This window comes from Schistocerca cancellata, chromosome 3 (genome assembly GCF_023864275.1).
Source record: "Schistocerca cancellata isolate TAMUIC-IGC-003103 chromosome 3, iqSchCanc2.1, whole genome shotgun sequence".
NCBI classification, from domain to species: domain Eukaryota; kingdom Metazoa; phylum Arthropoda; class Insecta; order Orthoptera; family Acrididae; genus Schistocerca; species Schistocerca cancellata.
The window spans coordinates 373,468,779-373,493,345 of record NC_064628.1 but is presented as its reverse complement, the minus strand read 5'-3'; positions in this window follow the sequence as shown (position 1 = coordinate 373,493,345).

The window sequence follows — 24,567 nt, the reverse complement described above, 5'->3', positions numbered from 1 at the left end:
CTTTGCTGCTACACGTTTCATGCTCGAAACATCAAAAATAATTAGTTAGCACGAGCCAAAGGATATGCCGACATCATCATCAATCTCTCTGATGGTGATTCAGCGATTTTCCAGAACCATTTTCTTTATTTCTTCCACATTATTGTCAGTAATTGATCTGCTAGGGCGTTCACGGCGGTTGTCGTTTCCAACGTCTTCTTGACCCTCTATGAAACGTTTATACCACTCGTAAACTCTTTCATACTTTTAGCAGGTTCGCCAAAAACCAAAGTCAAGAGACAAATGCGGTGCTCCATTTTATTCCATTTTTGAAGCAAAATTTAATGCTAATTCCTTGATTCATATTTTTCGAAAGTGAAAATTCGCCGAGCGCTCGAAAACACGTACAACTTTTCTGACTGTCAACTAGAAACTAAATATTCAAAACAGCTGAAAATAAAGTCATACCTCAGGAACGTGTGTACCAACAAGATACTGAAAATCGGACCTAAAAGGTGTTTCAAAAGAAAGTTTATATTTGAAAAGCTTTCTCCGCATGTGCAAGAAATCGGAGGAGAGTGAGGGGTATGTTCATCACTTGCTGGGCCTTTATGAAGTCATTCGACATGGAGCGCGCGTTCTGTGTGCGAGAATTTTACAAAAACAGTAAGTCGGCGACTGCAACATGGAGGAAATTTTTCAGTGATCGTAAAATGCATAGTGTAAATGATGCGCCAAGTGTTCTCTTTCTCCGGAAATTGACCAGAACGTTTAAGGAGACCAGTTCAACATTGGCCAAACCGAAATCTGGAAATAGAACGAGGCAAAAACAACAGTCTATATGCCTCCATATGAGCCCTAAGTTTTGGTATTTTATCTTCGTCACCCTTATGGGCATTATATATTAGAGGCCACAGAATCGTTCTGCAGTCAGATTCAAATCTCGGTTCTCTACATCTTCTCAATAGTGTTCCTCGAAAAACATGTCGCCTTCCCTACAGGGATTCCCTCTGAGTTCCAAAAGCATCTCCGTTAACACTTGCGTGTCGTTCAGACCTACCTGTAACATTTCTGTCAGCCCACTTCTGAAATGCTTCGATGTCTTTCTTTAATTCGACCTGGTCATCAAGAACTGGCGAATCCGTGGAGAGTGTAAATCGATCTGTTCTTGACGATCCTAATATCTCCATTCGTAAGCGTGCAAGTTCTTTAATATTCATAGATCATCACTGCACCGAGTTCTGCAAAAAGACCTTAAACTGCACCCTTACAAAATCTAATTGCTACAAGAATTAGTCTCAGAATGCGAGTCATAGACTGCAGTTGGTTAATGACGTGGCTGAGTGACCTTCATTTAACGATATCTTGTTTTTTTGACGAGCCTCATTTTCACCTGAACAGTCAAGTCAATAAACGAAATGGCCGCTACTGGAGTGTAACGAATCCTAAACAGAAGCTTGGGAAACTCCTTCATTCGCCAAAAGTTACTGTATGTGTTGCAATGTCGAGAAATAATTGGCCCTTACTTTTTCAACGACGAAGGCGGTCGTACAGTTACTGTGAATTCGGAACATTATGTGTGTTATGTATGTTAAATGAGTTTTTGGTGCCTGAACTGCAAAACTTTCGTGGTTATAACGGTTATTACTAAGGAACATAGTTTCAGCAAGACGGAGCTGCGCAAACACACGTCCAATGAGTCTATACTGCGCGTTCGTGAAATTTTCCCTGTCAAATTGATCTCCAGGAGGGGTGACATAAATTGCATAAATTGGCTTCCACGCAGTCCAGATTTGAGTCCTGTGGATTTTTTCTTTCGGGGATATGTCAAATCTAACGTGTTTGTCAATACCCAACTTCTATGGAGCAACTGAAAGAAAATATCCGTAGCGAAGTGGGAGCCATCCCAGTGTCTATATGCCGAGGGCTCGTGAAAAATTTCGTTCATCGTTTAAATTAGTGCCGTAGGCGTCGTGGATTGCACTTAAATGACATTACTTGGAAGAAGTCAATTCCTAAACTGTATATTTCAGTAATAAATAATGATTTTGTTGAAGGCTTCAACCTCTTTTTTTTTATTCTGACACATGAAATGTAAACAATCATTTGAGACATCCTGTAAAAAACCAGTGAAATAAAAAAAATCCTATTACTTTTTGTTCTCACCTAGTACAGGTTGATTCGTAAAGAAAGAACAGGTTTCTGTTCTTTGTTAGAGACAAACTGTGAAAGATAGAAGTACGTGTGTTAGTCACTGGGTAGAGGAAGGTTCAAAGTTTTATGTTCGCACACACACACTATACCACACACAAATCAACAGGTCCCTGTTTATTGAATCGACAGCTTCAAGAGTTCTACTTCCCAGCTCTTGGAGAGTAGCTGCCACAGGTGGGACAAAGACGTTGTCTTTTATGTACCCCCACAGAAAAAAAAGTCGTAAGGTGTGAAGTATGGTGACCTGGAAAGCCAAATACAATGAACAAGATCTTGTTGTCCACCTCTTCCAATCTAACGTTGTGGTATGGTGTTGTTAAGGTAGCGCCGCATCTCAGGTTGAAAGTGGGACAGAGCGCCGTCAAGCATAAAAATGAAATCATTGGAATCTTCGTGAAGTCGAGGAAACAACCGATTTTGCAGCATATCCGCGTATGACACTCTTATTACAGTTTCCTCCTCGAAAAGGAAAGGTTCATATACTTTGGGAACAGACACAGCACAAAAACACATTCAGTTTCGGTGAGTCTGTTTCATTTTAGACGCCATTATTTTGTGACCTCAAAATTCTCACATTATGGCGGTTTCTTCACCCGGTAGATGAAACGTTGATCAGTCCGAAAAGATGACTCGTTCGAAAAAGTGTCCTCTGCCATATACTGGAGAAATAAAAAGGGAAATTCGTCCCTTCTATTGTGGTCGCTCGGATGCAACTGCTTCAGTAGCTGCAACTTTCAAGGCTTCGAATGAAAGCGTCGTTTTAGAACACACCGCATCGCTGTTTCAGTAAGAAAATGTCCTGTCCTACCTATCTTGTGGACTTCCGAGGGCTCTGCGTGAACGCGCCTCGGATACGCTCGACATTTTCATGAAACGTTCGTTGCTGACCAGTGCTCTTCCCTTCTGCACATGCAACCAACTACCAAGAATTTTTTTATGTCAGTCATAAAACTGCTAGTGCAGAGGCGACTTCGTGCTGAAGCGACGACGGAGTCCACATTGCAGTTGAACAATGGATTGACTTCGCGCAAATTCGAACACAAAATGATTTTTCTTGCGGTGAAGCCACCATGTTGCTACAACAGCGCAGCTGTGTCAAAACTTTGAACCTTCCTCTATCCAGTGATATGCGCAGTGTGTTTCTATTCTTATATTTTGTCTGCAATAAATAACTGAAGTCTGTTCCTTCTTTTCGATTCACCATGTATACGTACGTCAGTTCTTGTTGGCTCTAGGTATGCCACTACACGCACTATCACTCAGATTGCGTTCATCTATTCACGACTTCCGATTTACTAAACTATTCGACAATAAGGTAATATTCAAAATCAAACGCAGGAACATACGTTAACACTAGAGGATCGACACTCCATTCTTCATGGAAATCCCATCAGTCGACGCGAAAAAGGTGGGGATGGAAGCTACAGTTATATCTCAAGTGCTTGCTGGCACTGGATAGTTTATTATGACAACCCATGGGGCTGGTAGTGCCGGCTTAACACTTCTAGATTGGCCTCAGTCACCCTGGACGGGGTAGCTGAACTGCAGTTTTTAAAACGTTTTTCTAAAATCAAAGCTTTGTATCTGTGAATGCAACAAGTGTGTGCGACGTTTCATTTGAAATGATTAAAGATTGTTTATCTAATTTTAAAAATCGTATTACGAAATTAGCTGACTAAGGTGCACACTCGCACACACAACTTCGTACATGTGGAATTTATTTCTGACTCATAATGCTTCTTTGTATGCAACTTTTGATTTAGTATGACTCAGGACATGAATGAAGAACTAGCTTGATTCACTGAATGGGAGAGAGTCAAACAGAGTTGGCCATGCGAAATGCAACTGATGCTAAGGCCTACAGCATCTGGCCATGTGCTTTGTTTATGGTCATGGCATACCAGAAGCTCACCTGGAATTGCACACGTTTAAAGCGAAAAGGTAAACTATTAGGAATCAGCGGGCTTCAGAATATACAAATTCGCTACCCTGTGCCACTTCCTGTCAAAATTTTCGCTACTACGATGTTACATTGGAGAGAAGTAGCTGTACGCCTCTGTGATTGAAGGGTTATGTGAGATGAGATAATGCATGACGCGCTCAGTCACAGTTACACAGCGCTTCGCTTTTGGGATGAGGCTGCAAAGAGCGAGTTAGCCTGATGTTACCAAACCAGAGCTAGTCTCTTCTCACAATCTTGTATTCCTGAGCCCGCAGAAAGATTCGACCGTTTTCTACACATTTTTATTCGTAAGCGAAATGAAATGAACATGTACTGAGGAGGCACCCAAATCACTTAGTAAATTTGCTTTACCTAGCAAAGAGTATCGATAAAGCTTCTCGAAAATAGGAACGTAATGTTGTTAAGTTTTTAATAGAGAAAATTAAATCAGTAATCTGTATATCCTATCAATGTAAATTCGTTTTTAGTTGTATTCGTAAAGCTGAGCTCTTCATTAATATGTGCAGATATTGCAAATTTTACTGCCTGTATTTATGAGTCCACAGGGCTTTAGTGCTAGCACTGGTGACAGTCACGCAGTCATCGAAATAGATTTGCAACAGAAATAAATATTTCTACTTCAACGACTAATGCTGATCCTCCTTTTGTCACACTACTGGCCATTAAAATTACTACACCAAGAAGAAATGCAGATGATAAACGGGTATTCATTGAACAAATATATTATACTACAAATGACATGTGATTACATTTTCACGCAATTTGGGTGCATAGATCTTGAGAAATCAGTACTCAGAACAACCACCTCTGGCCGTAATAACACCCTTGATACGCCTGGGCATTGAGTCAAACAGAGCTTGGATGGCGTGTACAGGTACAGCTGCCCATGCAGCTTCAACACGATACCACAGTTCATCAAGAGTAGTGACTGGCGTATTGTGACGAGCCAGTTGCTCGGCCACTATTGACCAGACGTTTTCAATTGGTGAGAGATCTGGGAAATGTGCTGGCCAGGATATCAGTCGAACATTTTCTGCATCCAGAAAGGCCGGTACGGGACCTACAACATGCGGTCGTGCATTATCCTGCTGAGATGTAGGGTTTCGCAGGGATCGAAAGAAGGGTAGAGTCACGGGTCGTAAAAAATCTGAAATGTAACGTCCACTGTTCAAAGTGTCGTCAATGCGAACAAGAGGTGACCGAGACGTGTAACCAATGGCACCCCATACCATCACGCCGGGTGATACACCAATACGGCGATGACGAATACACGCTTCCAATGTGCATTCACCGCGATGTCGCCAAATACGGATGCGACCATTATGATGCTGTAAACAGAACTTGGATTCATCCGAAAAAATGACGTTTTGCCATTCGTGCACTCAGGTTCATCGTTGAGTACACCATCGCAGGCGCTCCTGTCTGTGATGCAGCGTCAAGGGTAACCGCAGCCATGGTCTCCGAGCTGATAGTCCATACTGCTGCAAACTTCGTCGAACTGATCGTGCAGATGGTTGTTGTCTTGTAAACGTCCCCATCTGCTGACTCAGGGATCGAGACGTGGCTGCACGATCCGGTACAGCCATGCGGATAAGATGCCTGTCATCTCGAGTGCTAGTGATACGAGGCCGCTGGGATCCAGCACGGTGTTCCGTATTACCCTCCTGAACCCACCGTTTCCATGTTCTTCTACAAATCATTGGAGCTCGACCAACGCGAGCAGCAATGTCGCGATACGATAAACCGCAATCGCGATAGGCTACAATCCGACCTTTATCAAAGTCGGAAACGTGATGGTACGCATTTCTCCTCCTCACACGAGGCATCACAACACGTTTTACCATGCAACGCCGGTCAACTGCTGTTTGTGAATGAGAAATCGGTTGGAAACTTTCCTCATGTCAGCATGTTGTAGGTGTCGCCACCGGTGCTAAACTTGTGTGAATGCTCTGAATAGCTAATCATTAGCATATCACAGCATCTTCTTCCTGTCGGTTAAATTACGCGTCTGTAGCACGTCATCTTCGTGGTGTAGCAATTTTAATGGCCAGTAGTGTATTAATTTGTGATTTTGTGCCGTTGAGAATGACGTGTTCAATTCTACCTGCAAGGAATCCTGTATCCAACCACAGAGCTGGTCCGATAAGCGATAATCTCGTATTTCATTCGTTAAGCGATGGTGCAGAACTGCATCCAATGCCTCTAGTAAATCAGAGAACACATCATTTCCCTGAGCAAGTTTGTCTACGGCGCTTTGGATCTCACGGACGAATAGATGCATTTTGCTGTTTGTGGAATCCTCTGCCTGGTAAGACCTTCATTTAATACAACACCACATTGTTGCGGCGTGTACTATGACCACTTGGTTGCCAGGAAATACTGGAAAACATTATTTTAATGAGCTGGACAGACGTAAAGCTTTTTAATCAAAGATATGAGAGTTAAGAATTTGAGGGAATATAGACCTTGTACGCACTCGAGACGTACGAGATCCAGTGGGCATGCAGACACAATGGAACTGACCGACCGCCGTGTCATCCTCTGTCAGTGGCTTCATAAGTTGCAGTATAGACGGGCGTGTGGTCAGCATACCTACCTCACCATTTATGTTGGCTTTCTTGACCCTTGAACCGCTATTAAAACGGTCGAACAGCTCATCAGTTGGTCTTACGAGGGAGAACGAATGCCTTCCAGTCCTCCCAAAAAGGAAAAATCTCTGGCAGTATCGATAATCGAACCTGGGTGCCTCGTACGGCAGTCATCCAAAATGACCACAGAACTGCGGAGCACACGGGTTCTGATAAGGCCAACCCGCATTTACTTGGACGACCATTTTAACCTCCACTTCTGTCCTAACGTTGACCAATATGCTTAGTTTAATTATGTTTATTATTTTTTCAGGATAAAAGTGTTTTGTAGCACACTGATGTTATTAGAGGTATTTGATGAACAATATTGAATTTTAGTTTGCTTGTTTTTTCCTGCATAATGATGTAGGATGACAGCTTACCTCAGCCCAAGAAAATATTGATATACCTACTACTAATGAATGTGAGGGAGACAGTACGCCAACGATGCAAATCAGAGACTCTCGACACAGTCACGTGAGCAAGGTAAGCATTACATCTGCAAAGTGAAGTGGGTTTAATAATAATCTCACAACAGAAACGACAAACGCAATTAAATATTTTAATGCTTTTGTTCCTTCGCATGAATGATATCATGCTAGTTTTTATTGTTTCTTATTTACCATAAAAATGCTCCTATAATTTTCAAAAGATGCACACTTACTCCCTTAAGTATCCACTAATAAACATCAAGGATTATTTATTTATTTACTTAGCGCCCGCATTATCACATTCATGATACTGGACTTGTCAAAGTATAAAACAGTAGAAAATATTACATATGTATTCATCATGTACTAAATCTTATCATTGGTATCAACACATCTTTATAACAAAGACATTATTCTGCTTACGTACTTACAGATAGAAGAAAAGCTTGTGAAACCCCTTGGTTGATTTTACTAAAACTATTAAATACCAGTACTTTAGTTAACTAGGCATAGTAACATACAGCACAAAAGCGAGGTGCATAATTACATATGTATATAGCTGAAAGAAGTTTGGTTTTATCTAGGTATGGTTAATAATTATGAATTATGAATTTTAGTTTAGAGAGTTATGAAGTAGATCTACAGATTTGAGCAAAATTCCAGGTATTCGTTAATACTGTAGAAGCTGTTGCTTATTAGTAGATTTTTTTAGTTCTTTTATGAATGTATTACTATTTGGTATTTTTTTGATGCTGTCTGGCAATGCACTGTACAAAATTGGTTTGTAAACAGCGCTGTCCTGATACATTGAATTTCTGTGCACATTCCTATGATAGTCATCCCTGTTCCTTGTTAGATAATGGTGGATCTCACTATACAAAGGTGAAACTTGACGGCTTTTAATGATGCATATGCTTTCAAATATGAATATAGATGGTGAAGTCATGATTTTTAATTCCTTAAAGATACCTCTACATGGTGCTCTGTAAGCAACATCACTTATTAATCTTAAAGCTTTCTTTTGGAGCTTAAAAGACTGCTTTGCAAGAGAGGTATTTCCCCAGAACACTATTCCATACTTCAGCAAAGTATGCATGTATGCGTAATAAGCATTTAACACTGTTTCGGTATTGCAGCAACCTTTAAGCACTCTTAATATGTAACAGTACTTGCTTAAATTTGAGAACTGTATGTACAGGGAGATAAATCATCTATTTCATTCTTTGATATTTCCCTCCCGTAAAATTTATTCACATGGCATTACTCCCTACTTCCTTGTCTGAAGGCCACAAGTAAAAAGGGAGTAATTCCATGTGAATAAATTGTAGAGGATATTGTTTGTCGTATATTGCGATGTCATTGCAATAATTTCCATCTATTTCAATATAGCCTAATGTTAGCTTCGTGAATTAACACATCCATAATTGCAAATGAGTCACTTTTCTGTTAAAAATGTTACACCAGAACTGTGAAACACAAAAATATTATCCCATATGACAGCAAGGAGTGAAAATATGCGAATCAGTTATCACTGTACAATAGATTGGCAACTTCATAGAGTGCTGTGTGCACAACGACCATATACGTGAAATTAGAGAGAAGGTCAGCGTTGGCCGTAATATAGATGGTTTATTGACAGCAAAATCGATTTTGAATCACATAGTGATCATCTTCAGCGCTGTGGTGTATAAATTAAACTCACAGGCACTGATGTCAATAAGTTATTGTGATCGTTTCATAAGTTTTGGTTACTGATAATAACTTGACACCAGTGCCTATGAGTTTAATTTGCACACCACAGCAGTGAAGAAGATCACTGTGTGATAGAAAATCGATTTTGCTGTCAATAAACCATCAATATTACGGCCAACGTTGACCTTCTCTCTAATATCACTGTATAATTGTTAGCGACAGTGCACAGTCTGCAAATCGCTAATGGAACTGCATTAGGATTGCCCAGGGAGTTATGAATATACACTCCTGGAAATTGAAATAAGAACACCGTGAATTCATTGTCCCAGGAAGGGGAAACTTTATTGACACATTCCTGGGGTCAGATACATCACATGATCACACTGACAGAACCACAGGCACATAGACACAGGCAACAGAGCATGCACAATGTCAGCACTAGTACAGTGTATATCCACCTTTCGCAGCAATGCAGGCTGCTATTCTCCCATGGAGACGATCGTAGAGATGCTGGATGTAGTCCTGTGGAACGGCTTGCCATGCCATTTCCACCTGGCGCCTCAGTTGGACCAGCGTTCGTGCTGGACGTGCAGACCGCGTGAGACGACGCTTCATCCAGTCCCAAACATGCTCAATGGGGGACAGATCCGGAGATCTTGCTGGCCAGGGTAGTTGACTTACACCTTCTAGAGCACGTTGGGTGGCACGGGATACATGCGGACGTGCATTGTCCTGTTGGAACAGCAAGTTCCCTTGCCGGTCTAGGAATGGTAGAACGATGGGTTCGATGACGGTTTGGATGTACCGTGCACTATTCAGTGTCCCCTCGACGATCACCAGTGGTGTACGGCCAGTGTAGGAGATCGCTCCCCACACCATGATGCCGGGTGTTGGCCCTGTGTGCCTCGGTCGTATGCAGTCCTGATTGTGGCGCTCACCTGCACGGCGCCAAACACGCATACGACCATCATTGGCACCAAGGCAGAAGCGACTCTCATCGCTGAAGATGACACGTCTCCATTCGTCCCTCCATTCACGCCTGTCGCGACACCACTGGAGGCGGGCTGCACGATGTTGGGGCGTGAGCGGAAGACGGCCTAACGGTGTGCGGGACCGTAGCCCAGCTTCATGGAGACGGTTGCGAATGGTCCTCGCCGATACCCCAGGAGCAACAGTGTCCCTAATTTGCTGGGAAGTGGCGGTGCGGTCCCCTACGGCACTGCGTAGGATCCTACGGTCTTGGCGTGCATCCGTGCGTCGCTGCGGTCCGGTCCCAGGTCGACGGGCACGTGCACCTTCCGCCGACCACTGGCGACAACATCGATGTACTGTGGAGACCTCACGCCCCACGTGTTGAGCAATTCGGCGGTACGTCCACCCGGCCTCCCGCATGCCCACTATACGCCCTCGCTCAAAGTCCGTCAACTGCACATACGGTTGACGTCCACGCTGTCGCGGCATGCTACCAGTGTTAAAGACTGCGATGGAGCTCCGTATGCCACGGCAAACTGGCTGACACTGACGGCGGCGGTGCACAAATGCTGCGCAGCTAGCGCCATTCGACGGCCAACACCGCGGTTCCTGGTGTGTCCGCTGTGCCGTGCGTGTGATCATTGCTTGTACAGCCCTCTCGCAGTGTCCGGAGCAAGTATGGTGGGTCTGACACACCGGTGTTAATGTGCTCTTTTTTCCATTTCCAGGAGTGTATATATGTCTTACTCGAAAATTAATAGCATCTGGTGACGTCTGCTTTATTAATCGTGCCACCGTTGCAAGTTGACTGTCATACCGGGCGTGTAAGTGAGTAGATGTATTGAGTTTCATTGAGTTAAGGTTATCAGCAGGTAATCCAAAGCTGTTCTCTCTCGACAATGTTTGGTAGCATTATTCCGTTCCCGACTGAATCCTTAAGAACCATACGTATAGAATATGTAGAGTTACACGATCTATTTTAGGGCACATTATTCATGTATAAATGAAAAGAAGTGGCCCTAGTATGGAACCCTGGAGAATTTTCCACGTCAGTGTACTCCAGTAGCACGTAAATCTGTAAATTGATTTAGTTTCTGAGGGTATAAAGTAATCTTCTACTTCCTACTGCTAAGATAAGAATACAAAGAACTAATTGTTTTATTCTTGATTTCTAAAATTCTAATTCACACCAGTTGGGAAAAATTGTGAAGCATCCAGAAGACGTAGTCGGATGACGATGTAACTGCGTACTTATATACACCTTTGGCGGATATGTAAAAGATCTGAGTCCCAATTCTCACTGACATGTAGGACTGCCAGCAGATTGCAGTAGTGTTGTTACCATGCCTTGTAGGATATATAAGCTGTGTGGACAGGAACAGACGTAGGATGATCACTGTGAGTGAGATAGAAATGCCGTGCACTCGAGTGAGACAACATTATCAGAACCTGACAGTGTTTGAAAGTGGATTCATTGTGGGACCCTATTTGGGCAGCTGGTCGAATCGTGCAACATCCAGATTTGTAGGGCCTTCAGATGTGACAGTGGCCTGATGCTGGACTGCATGGGAACTTGATGGGAGGGGAGGCATACTCTTCCCCAAGTTTCCAGCAGATCACGCCTGACCACCACAAGGGAGGATCGCCGCACTGTGCACCAAACACATCCTAACTACTTCACACCTGCGCCTGCCGTCCGACAGCAATTGATGGCTTCCCGAAAACATTCTGTGACATCTTGAGCAACTGGTCAGAGAATAACAGCAACGAGGGCAGATTGTTACCGTCCCATGCGTAGGCTGCCGTTAACACCACGGCACAGTTTGGAGTGGTGCCATGAGTGGTGAGCATCTTCCTACAGTCACTCAGCTACGACTACGGCACCATCAACAGACATCCGCAGAATGCTGACCACCCTGTCCGTCAAATCATATACACTACTGGCCATTAAAATTGTACACCACGAAGATGACGTGCTACAGACGCGAAATTTAACCGACAGGAAGAAAATGCTGTGATATGGAAATGATTAGCTTTTCAGAGCATTCACACAAGGTTGGGGCCGGTGGCGACACCTACAACGTGCTGACATGAGGAAAGTTTCCAAGCGATTTCTCATACACAAACAGCAGTTGGTCGGCGTTGCCTGGTGAAACGTTGTTGTGATGCCTCGTGTAAGGAGGAGAAATGCGTACCACTACGTTTCCGACTTTGCTAAAGGTAGGATTGGAGCCTATAGCGATTGCGGTTTATCGTGTCGCGACACTGCTGCTCGCGTTGGTCGAGATCCAATGACTGTTAGCAGAATATGTATTCGGTGGGTTCAGGGGGGTAATACGGAACGCCGTGCTGCATTCCAGCGGCCTCGTATCACTAGCAGTCAAGATGACTGGCATCTCATCCGCATGGCTGTAACGGATCGTGCAGCCACGTCTCGATCCCTGAGTCAACAGATGGGGACGTTTGCAAAACAACAACCATCTGCACGAACAGTTCGACTACGTTTGCAGCAGCATGGACTATCAGCTCGGAGACCATGGCTGCGGTTACCGTAGCCGCAGCATCACAGACAGGAGCGCCTGCGATGGTGTACTCAACGACGAACCTGGGTGCACGAATGGCAAAACGTCATTTTTTCGGATGAATCCAGGTTCTGTTTACAGCATCGAGATGGTCGCATCCGTGTTTGGCGACATTGCGGTGAATGCACATTGGAAGCGTGTATTCGTCATCGCCATACTGGCGTATCACCCGGCGTGATGGTATGGGGTGCCATTGGTTACACGTCTCGGTCACCTCTTGCTCGCATTGACGGCACTTTGAACAGTGGACGTTACATTTCTGATGTGTTACGACCCGTGGCTCTACCCTTCTTTCGATCCCTGCGAAACCCTACATTTCAGCAGGATAATGCACGACCGCATGTTGCAGGTCCTGCACAGGCCTTTCTGGATACAGAAAATGTTCGACTGATGCCCTGGCCTGCACATTCTCCAGATCTCTCACCAATTTTAAACGTCTGGTCAATGGTGGCCGAGCAACTGGCTCGTCACAATACGCCAGTCAATACTCTTGATGAACTGTGGTATCGTGTTGAAGCTGCATGGGCAGCTGTACCTGTACGTGCAATCCAAGCTCTGTTTGACTCAATGCCCAGGCGTATCAAGGGCGTTATTACGGCCAGAGGTGGTTGTTCTGGGTACTGATTTCTCAAGATCTATGCACCCAAATTGCGTGAAAATGTAATCACATGTCAGTTGTAGTATAATATATTTGTCCAATGAATACCCGTTTATCAACTGCATTTCTTCTTATTGTCCGTCGAGGAGAATATACTGGGCTCAATTACTTAACAAGTCTCCGAGGCACTCACATATCTGTGAATTTATACCATATGCCTTCGGGCACTGTGTCAAATGCCTGCAATCGTCAAATGCTTCCCGGAAATCTAAAAATGTGGAATCTGCTTGTTGCCCTTCAGCAAACAGGCAGAGTCTTCGGGTATGATTTTCGATAATGGCCGGTACCAATCGAAAAAACTCTATGCGCCGTTGTGTATGTCAACGACACCCAGCCTCCTTACATGTCAGCACTCATGCGACAGTATAGTGGTGCCGTTTTTCAACAGGACGATGTTCATATGGACATGGCGCGTGATGTTCAAGTACTACAGTGGCTAGCAAGATCGCCAGATCTGTCCAGGATAGCACGTGCTTGGTATCAGCTCTGACGTCAACCCCATCCCAACGCCAGTGTCCAGCATATCAAGGACCCGTTACAACAGTTGAGGACCAGCGTGCCTTCACACTCTTTCCAACGAAATCATTGCAAGCCAGAGGATACTGATAAGCAGGCTCATACTACCAAGTTCTTCTTAAATTGTCTCGATTCTGCAATCAGTAAAATGAAGTCACATACCCTGTCAACCTCTGAAGTTTCATTTCGTTTCCTCCTGTTCTCCTGGGTGCTGTAACCTGGCACTCCGTACTATTTATTGATTTGTACTTGATTATTACTTGCTATAGGCTGGCTGGCTGGAAACCTAGGCATCGGAGATTCATAAGTCACCACTTTTGGAGGGCGAACTTACTCTCAAGGCTCAAGCGCCGATAACCAATGTTCTGACCGTGAGCCTACGAAGCATTCCCTATGTCTTCTCCCACAGTGACCTATAATTCGCCATAATTCATTCCCTCCTAAATAATTTTGTAACAATGAAAAGGTTACAATGTGTGGACACTTCCGTACATCACAGTTACTTTATTTCCCTTTAAATTCAGTTAAAACGCCCCTATTTGTTATGATCGCACTCATACTACAATTCCATTCACTCATCTATCACGAACTGATATGAGTTTACCATTGCCGATTCGTTAACGTGCGATCTCCCTTTAATTATGCAGGGTGGAGCAAACAGAAGTTACTCGGACGTGTGGCTACGATTGGACGTGAATGTGTGCATACAAGCGTACGCTCGCCACGCGTATGCCTGCCACTTGGTCCACACCGATTCGGAGCGTAGTGCGGGCTGCGTCAGTGTGAGTGGGGCAGTGAAAAGGGGATGACGACATTCACAGTGGAGCAGCGGGTGTTCCTTGTGGAACGTTACGTGACAATAAAGTAGTGTAAACGATGTGATCAATTGTTTGTTGAAAAGTTTAATGGTGTCAAAGTGCCAGCAAAGAGTGCCAAGTAACGCCTAGTGTGAAAAAGGCGTCAGACAGAAGGTGTTATGAAAAAGCCAAGAAACATTCAGAAACGTGCTCGCACACCAGAAAATGTAGCTGCAGTTCCCCAGAAAATGCTTCAGAGTTCTACCGAATCAGCCTGACGCCTCTTGTAAGAGGGCAGCACATCATGTCGATCTTTCGGACTAATATTCCACATGGACCTGCACTCTGGTCGCTGCCCTAGCTGGCGACCCAGGTAACCTGATCTGTCAGTGTGCTATTACTGTGTGCGGGGAAATGTCAAATCTAACGTGTATCGCAACAGTGCTTCAACAGCTGCAGTAGAACATTTCCCATGAGACTGCAGTAATTCCAGCAGTCCAGCTTTTATCCTCATTCAGCTTCTTGCTGACCAGATCCAAAAATACCAAGAGATGAATGGTGACCACTTTCAGCTTCTGCTACAGTCAGATTAGTACTGAATTTCTTTTCCTCTGTTGTGTTTCTTTCTACCCTGGAGCTCTGTTCTCCGTACCACTTTTATTTGCCTTACCCTGTATATTAACTCTCCAGATACATTAATCACGATCGCTTTTCTCACACACATACGTATGCGTCCTATTTGCGTGGTGCCTCTGGCGCAAATGACTCACACATTTACACCAAACGATCTCCGGCACCAATCCTCTTCTAGAACTACGAGGCATCCCAGTCAGCGATGACGCTGCGTTGTAGCAAAGAAGCGTAAGCGCAGATTCCATCCCTCAATACAGGACCGGTATTTGTATCCTTACCCTTACTTTTATTCAGCAATATGTCAGGGTCTAGAGGCGGTTGTTTACTCAAAAAAGATACTGTATGACTGACATCACGTCGTGTAAGAAGGAAAATGTTGAATTGACAGTTCGAGTGAAGAGCCATTCTCAAAAACAAACTGTGAATTCGTCAATAGCCTGCGCCCAGAGAAATAGGCTACTACCCAATTTGCACATTGACATCAATACATTTTTGAAAAATACAAGTATCTATGATATAGGCAAGCAGTTTTCAATACTATCTGCTTCTCCTTTGTAGTGCAGAGATGTCTTTAATGTCTGAGAAATTACCTACCTGAAAAGATACACTATGGATGTAGGGCGGACAAGTGTTCATTAACTATGTGGTATCTTTTCATAAACATATGTATTGCTACGCTCCGAAGATTTAACTACGACGTCGGTTTCGCTCTCGTCAGCCTCCAGCAGGTCCAACTCCTGTTATTAGTTCAGGAAAGTGATTAGTTTACACATGATAAATACGAATGACCATGGGAGATTTCACATATCTCAGAAATGTCAGTATCATTTTTATTCTCACATTTCTGTTAGCTAATAACTGAATTTTTCCGTCGTTTTTCCTGACGCTATACTCATTATATCAGTAGCTTAGCGCTCGCTGCTTGGCTCGCGCAGACTGTATGGCCTGTAGAGATTTTTTGATTTTTATTTAATCGATTTTTTACGTGTTCACAAATTGCAACACCTCCTAACCTCGTCACGCTAATTAAGGCCACATAAGCACAGTCTTCTCCGAATGTCTTCTAATCAAAAAGCGATTCTGGCAGCCAGAGTACTAAGTCTTTGTCAGGCATGCCTTTTGCGTTGTTGTGGAGATATTTACATAACAACTTGCATCCCATGACAAACAGTTATTTATATCTAACCGAGAAGAGAAATACCGATTTACATGAATTTAGCTTTAACAAGTTTTTTACTGTAACGAAATATTTTCTTAAAAATGTTCATCCCCTATTGCACTCCCTGAGGGGTTGAATTTTCGGAAACACTGAAACATGTATTTTTTTTATTTCTAACCGAGAAGTGAAATACCAACTGTCATAGATATACCCTTAAAAATCCATCAGTAGTTCTTTAATAATTATTTGTTTTCAAGAAAAGTTTCACACACTATTTTGCCCTTTTAATAGTTATATTTCCGAAAATGCTGAAACACGATTTTTTTTGACTGAGAAACCAGATACCAGTTTTCGAAGATATAACTTCAAAATTGTCTTAATAAAGACGTACTTTGAATAAGTCTTTCGTCCTCTAGAAGTAGAATTTTGGACAACCCTTCTTAAACGATGCCTACAGTATAATATCCACACCCTCTCCAAACTTCAATCTTCTAATCTTCACGGTTTGGGCTGGGCGCTAATGAGTGGGTCAGCCAGCCAGGCAGTGAGACAGGAGATTGCCTTTTACATGTACAGACATGGATTTCGATTTACATTGACATTTATTTGAACTAATTGCCGAGGTTTTAACTGTAGTCTCTCTAAAAATATTTTTCAAGACCTTGTAGTATTTTCTCTAATGAGCTGATTCAGATGGTTCTTGACAGAGCTGTTAGCTTAGACAGAGTACCCGATTTCTCTTACACAAGATTTTAACGGCCCGTGTTAGCCTCACTTGTTGCCTTCTGCAACTGAAAATCTGTTCAGTGAATATGATGCTGAAGATTATTTAGTGGTGTGTGTGCACACCAGTACGGTATTTCATGCTTTTGTGAAAATTAATAAATAAGAGTTTTCATGAAATATAATAACATTCTTTATGAATACATTGTATTTAGCTTCCAAGCTTTGTACACTGGTCAGCTACTGCCACAAATATGTCTTCTATATCCGAATAAATCACTCCACTGCGAGTGAGTCGGTGAGCCTACATTTCTTGAATATCTGTATAGTTCTCTGTTAATATTTCCTAGCACTGTAGGTTATTTCCCCATGTTCTGAATCCACTTCTGTGCTGAACGTATGAATCAAACGAAACACAATGTAAATATAATTTACTGATATGTTGCTAATTTCCTGCATTCTTGTTGGGAAGGCCACAGAAGGAGGTAAATACTGATCTCTAAAACTAATCTCGAATTTCTGACGTAGTGCTGTAGGAGTCCCCCTGTTCTATTTTTTTTCTAAATGGAAACTAGCGTAATACGAAGCTAACTCAGAAAGGTCCTGAAACTACAACAGAGTAACTTGTCCACTGAGGTACCAAAAGTCCTGGATAGCGATATGCAGATATACAGATGGCAGTAGTATCGCGTACACAATGTATAAAAGTGAATTGCATTGGAGGAGCTGTCACTTGTACTCAGGTGAATCATGTGAAAAGGTTTTCGGCGTGATTATGGCCGCACGACGGGAATTAGCAGACACTGAACGCGGAATGGTAGCTGGAGCTAGACGCATGGGGCATTCCAGTTCCGAATTCAACACTCCCAGATCGACAGCGTTAACAGTGTGCCGAGAATACCTCACCAAGGAAAATGCAGTGGCCGAAAGCTTTCGCTTAACGAGAGATAGCAGGGACGTTTGGTAGAGTTGTCAGTGCTGACAGAAAAGCAGCACTGCTAGAAGCAATCGCAGAAATCAATGTGGAACGTACGATGAACGTATCCGTTAAGACAAATAGGCTCGTGACCATATCGGTTGGACGCTAGACGACTAGAAAACTGTGACTTGGTTAGATGTGTCCTGAGTTCAGTTGGTAAGAGCTGATGGTAAGGCTCGAATGTGGCGCAGACCCCACGAAACCGTGGACAGAAGGTGTCAAGAGGACACTGTGCAAGCTGCACGTGGCTCCATAGTAGCGTGGGCTCCGTTTGCATGGAATGGACCGAATCCTCTGGCCAAACTGAAGCGATCATTGATTGGAAATGGTTACGTTCGGCTCATTGGAGATCATTTGCAGCCATTTATGGACCTCATGTGCCCAAACAGCGATGGAATTTTTATGGATGACCATACACCAAGTGATCGAGCCACGGTTGTTCGCGATTGGTTTGGAAAAGGTTCTGGAGAATTCAAACGAATGGTTTGCCCACCCAGGATCACCAGACATGAATCTTATCGTGGATTAATGGGACATAATCGAGAGTTTCTGCACAAAAACCCTGCACCGGCAACTCTTCAGCAATTATGGACGGCTATTGAAGCAGCTTGACTTTATATTTCTGCTGGGGCCTTCTAGCGAACTGATGAGCCCATGGTATGTTGAGCTGCTGCACAATGGTTTTTACATGCATTTATTCATACATTAACGAACATGTAGCTAAACGTTTTATAGAACTGAAACGGGGTGTAAGTAGGCTGTTTAGGTTTATATGTTGGTAACGCCACTTAGCGCTCTGTATGAAAATCACTGGCTATGCTGTGTGAAGTCTGTGGCTGGTTTGCATTGTTGGAATTTGCTGTTGTAGTGTTGGGCAGTTGGCTGTTAAGAGCGCGTAGCGTTGCGCAGTTGGAGGTGAGCCGCCAGCAGTGGTGGATGTCGGGAGAGAGATGGCGGAGTTTTGAGAGCGGATGATCTGGACGTGTGTCCGTCAGAGGCAGTAAATTTGTAAGACTGGATGTCATGAACTGATATATATATTATGACTTTTGAACGCTATTAAGGTAAATACATTATTTGTTTCTATCGAAATCTTTCATTTGCTAACTATGCCTATCAGTAGTTAGTGCCTTCAGTAGTTAGAATCTTTTATTTAGCTGGCCGTAGTGGCGCTCGCTGTATTGCAGTAGTTCGAGTAACGAAGGTTTTGGTGAGGTTAGTGATTCATGAAAGGTATAGGTTATTGTTAGTCAGGGCCATTCTTTTGTAGAGATTAATGAAAGTCAGATTGCGTTGCGCTGAAAATATTGTGTGTCAGTTTAGTGTTGATGAGAATAAGTAAAAGAAATATCTGAGTACGTTCACTTCTGCTCAGCTGTTTGAAGATCAAACAATGTAAGAGGTTTATCAGCACAGTAATTCACTGATTTTTCTAAGGGGACGTTTCAGGGGTATGAGAGAAAATCGGTGAAGACCTAACTGATAGCATTTGTCATATGAGCCAGCAGTAAGGTATTAGAAATTAAGTGAACAGATAATCTGAGAAACTTGGAACTATTAAAAAGAATAGACGGTCAGTCGAGATTGTGGGAAATTCTTACAGGAGACATGTGGTTTGCCATCTAAGCTCAAATAAGGTGGCCTTCATACAAAGAAAAGAATGATTAGAATGTGTAACCGAAATGTAGAGCCTGTTGAGCGTAGTAAATGAGTGAGGATGAAGAGGTAATGCAGATGTCTCGTTGATCACGTCTAAACCTACGCGTGACCCAAACGATTATGATCTCCTGTCACTGCATTAACGTTCCAACATAAGTCTTCCTGCGGAAGTAGACCGTGTGCACAGATATCACCTAAGGAGGTCTGCTTTCACTTATCGCTGATGTACAGAGCGATAATAACGAGCCAGGGTAGTAAGGAGCCATCGTGGCTCTGGTGCTGAAACCGAGCGGGCGGTAATTCGGGGCAGCTTAAAGTCGATCCCCGCTAATCGCCGGGTGGCGTGCCTAAGACGTCGCGATGCTGATCAAATAAGCCACGTCACGAGCTCATCTCGAATTCCCTTATCAGATCCGAGGCTTCCGACCCATCGATTCGAGTCGCTGTTTTCTTTTCGACCCCTGTGAGACGGCACAACACAAAGGAAGGTTTTTTCGAAGGAACTGTGGAATCGATTACTCTATAGGATGTCCCACGTGACATCATCATGAATGTTGAATGTACAGTTCACTACCCGGCGACATAGTGTTCACTGACGAAAACGACGCAAAAGGAAAATATACTGACGGAAAAAATTCGCAACACCAAAAAATAATTAATGCAGAGTAATGAAATTTCGAGAATACGTTTGTCGAGGTAACATTTATGATTGCAAGGTCCCTGGTTAATATAAGCGCGAGATAAATCATTACAAATGTGAAATGCTTATACCGGTCTAACCGCCAGAATGTTGAATGCAAGCAAGCAAACTCGCATGCATTGTGTTGTACAGGCGCCCGACGTCAGTGTTTGGGTTGGGGTTCCAAGCCCGTTGCACTTGGTCGGTCAGTACAGTCAATACGGTTAATGCTGGTTGTAGATGACGCTGGAGTTGTCGTCCGATAATGTCCCATACATGATCGATTGGAGACAGATCGGGTGATGGAGCAGGCCAAGGCAACATGTCGAGACTCTGTAAAGCATATTGGGTTACAACAGCGGTATGTCGGCGACCGTTATCCTGTTGGAAGACACACCCTAGAATGCTATTCATGAATGGTAACACAACAAGTCGAATCACCAGCTCGGCGTACAAATTTACAGTCCGGGGGATAACCACGAAAGGGCTGCTGCTATCATACGAAATCGCATTCCAAAACTACAGGTGAAGATCGGGTGATGGAGCAGGCCAAGGCAACATGTCGAGAATCTGTAAAGCATGTTGGGTTACAACAGCGGTATGTGGGCGACAGTTATCCTGTTGGAAGACACACCCTGGAATGCTATTCATGAATGGTAACACAACAAGTCGAATCACCAGCTCGACGTACAAATTTACAGTCAGGGGGATAACCACGAAAGGGCTGCTGCTATCATACGAAATCGCATTCCAAAACTACAGGTGAAGGTGCAGTGTATGTAGCACGCAGACAGGTTGGGTGCAAGCCTTCAACTGCCCCCGTCCTAACCCAGACACAGCCACCGAGGCACAAACAGCTTTCACTAGAAAGCACAACAGACTCCACCCTTCCCTCCAATGAGCTCTCTCTTGACAATACTGCAGTCGCAAATGGCGGTGAACGCTGCAGGGCATCTGGCTCGGAGCTGTCCTTAAAGTAACCGATTTCTAACAGCGGTGTTCATAATGGCATCTTTATCGCCTTGAAGGCATTCTGGACTAATATCAACTCATCACGTCCAATCTGAAAGGTACCGATGCACAGAACTGTTACAGCGTGTATTTAAAGCAAACCTGAATTGCATCCTCATAGCGGCGCTACAAGTTATAAAGGCACATTTGCATGCCGAGCGTGAGCTTCCTCGGAAACTCGAAATATTAATTAAATAAATAATCAGTGACAAATAAATAAAGCCTATGGCACACAACTGCAGCGCTGTGTCGCTGATAAAACAAAAGCACAATTACGTTACTCTTATGTTTGATTAAGAAAAAAGGGAGAGCTCTGGTAGAAGTGGTGCGAGAAGCACGTATTTTATTCTATTGTCTGGCACACCGCCATATTTCATGTTATTGAAGAATACTGCGAGTTGCAACCAGACTAGGCACTCGATTCTGTAAAGAATTTATATTTATAAAAGTAAGTAGGATTATGAACTGTAGGTTTATTCATTGAATATATCTGATTTAACTAACTGTGTAACTTTTTTATGTTTAGTAGACAATCACCTCTGTACGACGTTTTGGCATGGCTGGCAAATTATTGTAATATTGAGATTTAGATTATGAGTCCGCACCTACCGCAGCAGTCTTTGGAAACGATTTAATTACGAAGTCCGATTATTTCAGTTTTATTTCACGGTCAACTACGAGTAACATTGCCTTTACGAAAAAGCCATTGTCAAGCGTCTGATACCGAATAATTAAACGTCCACGTTCCAGATAAGCAAATATCAATTACAATTACAATCACCATCATACAGATAGAATAATTAATATTTAAACAATATTTTTGTTTTATTTATTTTATATTGGCGACTGCGTGTCGGACTTGTTATTTTGTCATTTGTTACATTGTTCTCTTTGTTTCATGTGAAAAATCAACTTTCTGGACCTGGACGTGAATGTATGAGAGATAACAAAAAATCTGAAGATATTTTCCAATTCTAAAATTTTGCGGGAAGACGCAATGAAACTTCCAGCAAAATAAGGTAAGACGCAGAATCTTTGCATTAGCAGGCTTGACCAGACGTATAATTCAGTGTATTAGCTTTTCAGTAGATTCTGTAGTGTTTCTTTCGTGCATAACAGTTTTCAGTGATAAATTTCAGTCTCAGTACTTTTCCTTAAACAATAACGTATGCAACAATACAAATACACGAGTGTACAATATGGCCGACTTCTGTACGATACGTAGTAACATGGACAGCAGCCATTACCAATAATCTCAAATTCAGTTTATATTTTTAAATTAACAGACAGCCATTGTTGCTACGAGCGATTCATGCTCAACTGCATTTTATTTTAAAATCAGTGTCAAATATTTTCTTGAAACATATATCACGTGTGGCATGGTAATAACTAGAAATCAATACGCAAAAATGGAACAGCAAAGACGTACTATTCAGACGCAATCCGACTCGGACGAGAGACAAATGTTAGAAAATGACTTTACGACAGCAACCGGTAGTGACGATTTATCAAACATTGACGCAAGTGTTGACGGAAATTTTGGCAATAGGCCGTCCACTACAAAAATTTCAAAGTCTCAGTCAGAGCCCATGTTGATGCATGACGTCACGTCTAATGACGCGACGGGGGCACAGACCTTGCAAACAGTAAACATTGCCGACATGTTACAAATGCTAATGAAACAAAACGCAGAAAATATGGCATACATAAGGAAACAGAACGCCGAAAACATGGCAACCTTACAGACACAAAATGACGCAATTAAATCTGACCTCATAGCACTCAAGACAGGTAATGACACTTTATGTAAACGTGTGGAACTTATAGACGCCACACTGACCAAACAGATGACTGAACTCAGTACTAAATTTTCCCAGCTTAATACGAGACAAGGAAAGACTACAACTGACGTAGCACTTTTACAGACACAAGTAAAAAACCTTAATGTCACGTGTGAAGTTCTTACTGAACAAATTCAAACATATCCTTCAGTACATGACAACCTTGAAAAACGAATTACTGACGTACAGAATAAATTTGACAATGTTGAACAACACCTGACTGACATCTTACAATCTGATCCCACAGCTCATTTTCAAAATATTAATAAAGAATTTCATGATTGGGTAGTGAACAAAGACAAACATTTTGATAGATGCTTACGTGAAAATTTACCAACAATTGTGCACGACTCCGTAGCGCAATACATTACTAATAACAAACAGCTGATCAGTGACGCAGTACAATCCGTCACTGCACCCATGAGACAATTCACCGATCGACCACAGTCTGAATGTAACGAAAATATCAGTCAAAATGCACAGTTCAGGAACCAATATACATTCGAGTATGACACACACATACCGCACACGACAAACACACAAGAACAAAACACACCACGACTACAACACATACCACGATGTGCAAACACAAACACAAGCTATTATCATGGTAAACCACAGCAACATTATCGTAATTACTCGCCAGCTGAACATACCAGTAATTACAGTGGAATAAATCCATATCACAATGCGAAGGAAGAAGAAAGCTTAATGAAACACAGGCAATTTCAGATTTTTATCCCAGAAAAACGAACCATTCATCCGGTGATTTTTCTTAAATCTTTTAGTAACGCATTTCCACGCACTTGGAGTGACCGGAAAAAGATTTCATATATTGTCGGTTACATCCAAGGCGATGCAGCTGTCTGGGCATACAGTCAAGCTGACGTATGTACCACGTACAGTGAGTTTGAGCGTGCTTTTCTGAACAAATTCTGGTCGCAATCCGTCCAGGAGCGACTCAGAAGACAAATTTTAGAACCTGAAATTTTTAACAGTAAAAATGGCAACTTCCGCAGATAATTTGAAAAATACTTGAACATGGGACACTTTTTAGACGAACCAGTCGCAACGCGTGATATACTCCGTGCGTTGAAGGCCAAATTGCCTTTCAACATTAAAGAAAAACTCCTACATATCCCGGATTCAGATTATTTTTTAACAGCCTTAGATTCGGTTGACATGTTACTTGAAGATCAGCGCTTCGCGCGGCAAAACAGCAGCCACAATGTTTACACTAGTGGTATGCAAAACATGCAGGCTTGCCAACTCAATTCTGGCGCGCCCACAGTTGGATACGCGGTACAGCAAAAACAGCAAACTCACATGCCGTTTCAATACGAAAATCAAAATCAACACGCGTATTCCAATACAAACAATAGTTACAACAGTAATAACACTTCATGCGGCAATCCATACAAAAGGCACCGCGGTAATAACTACAACGGTAAC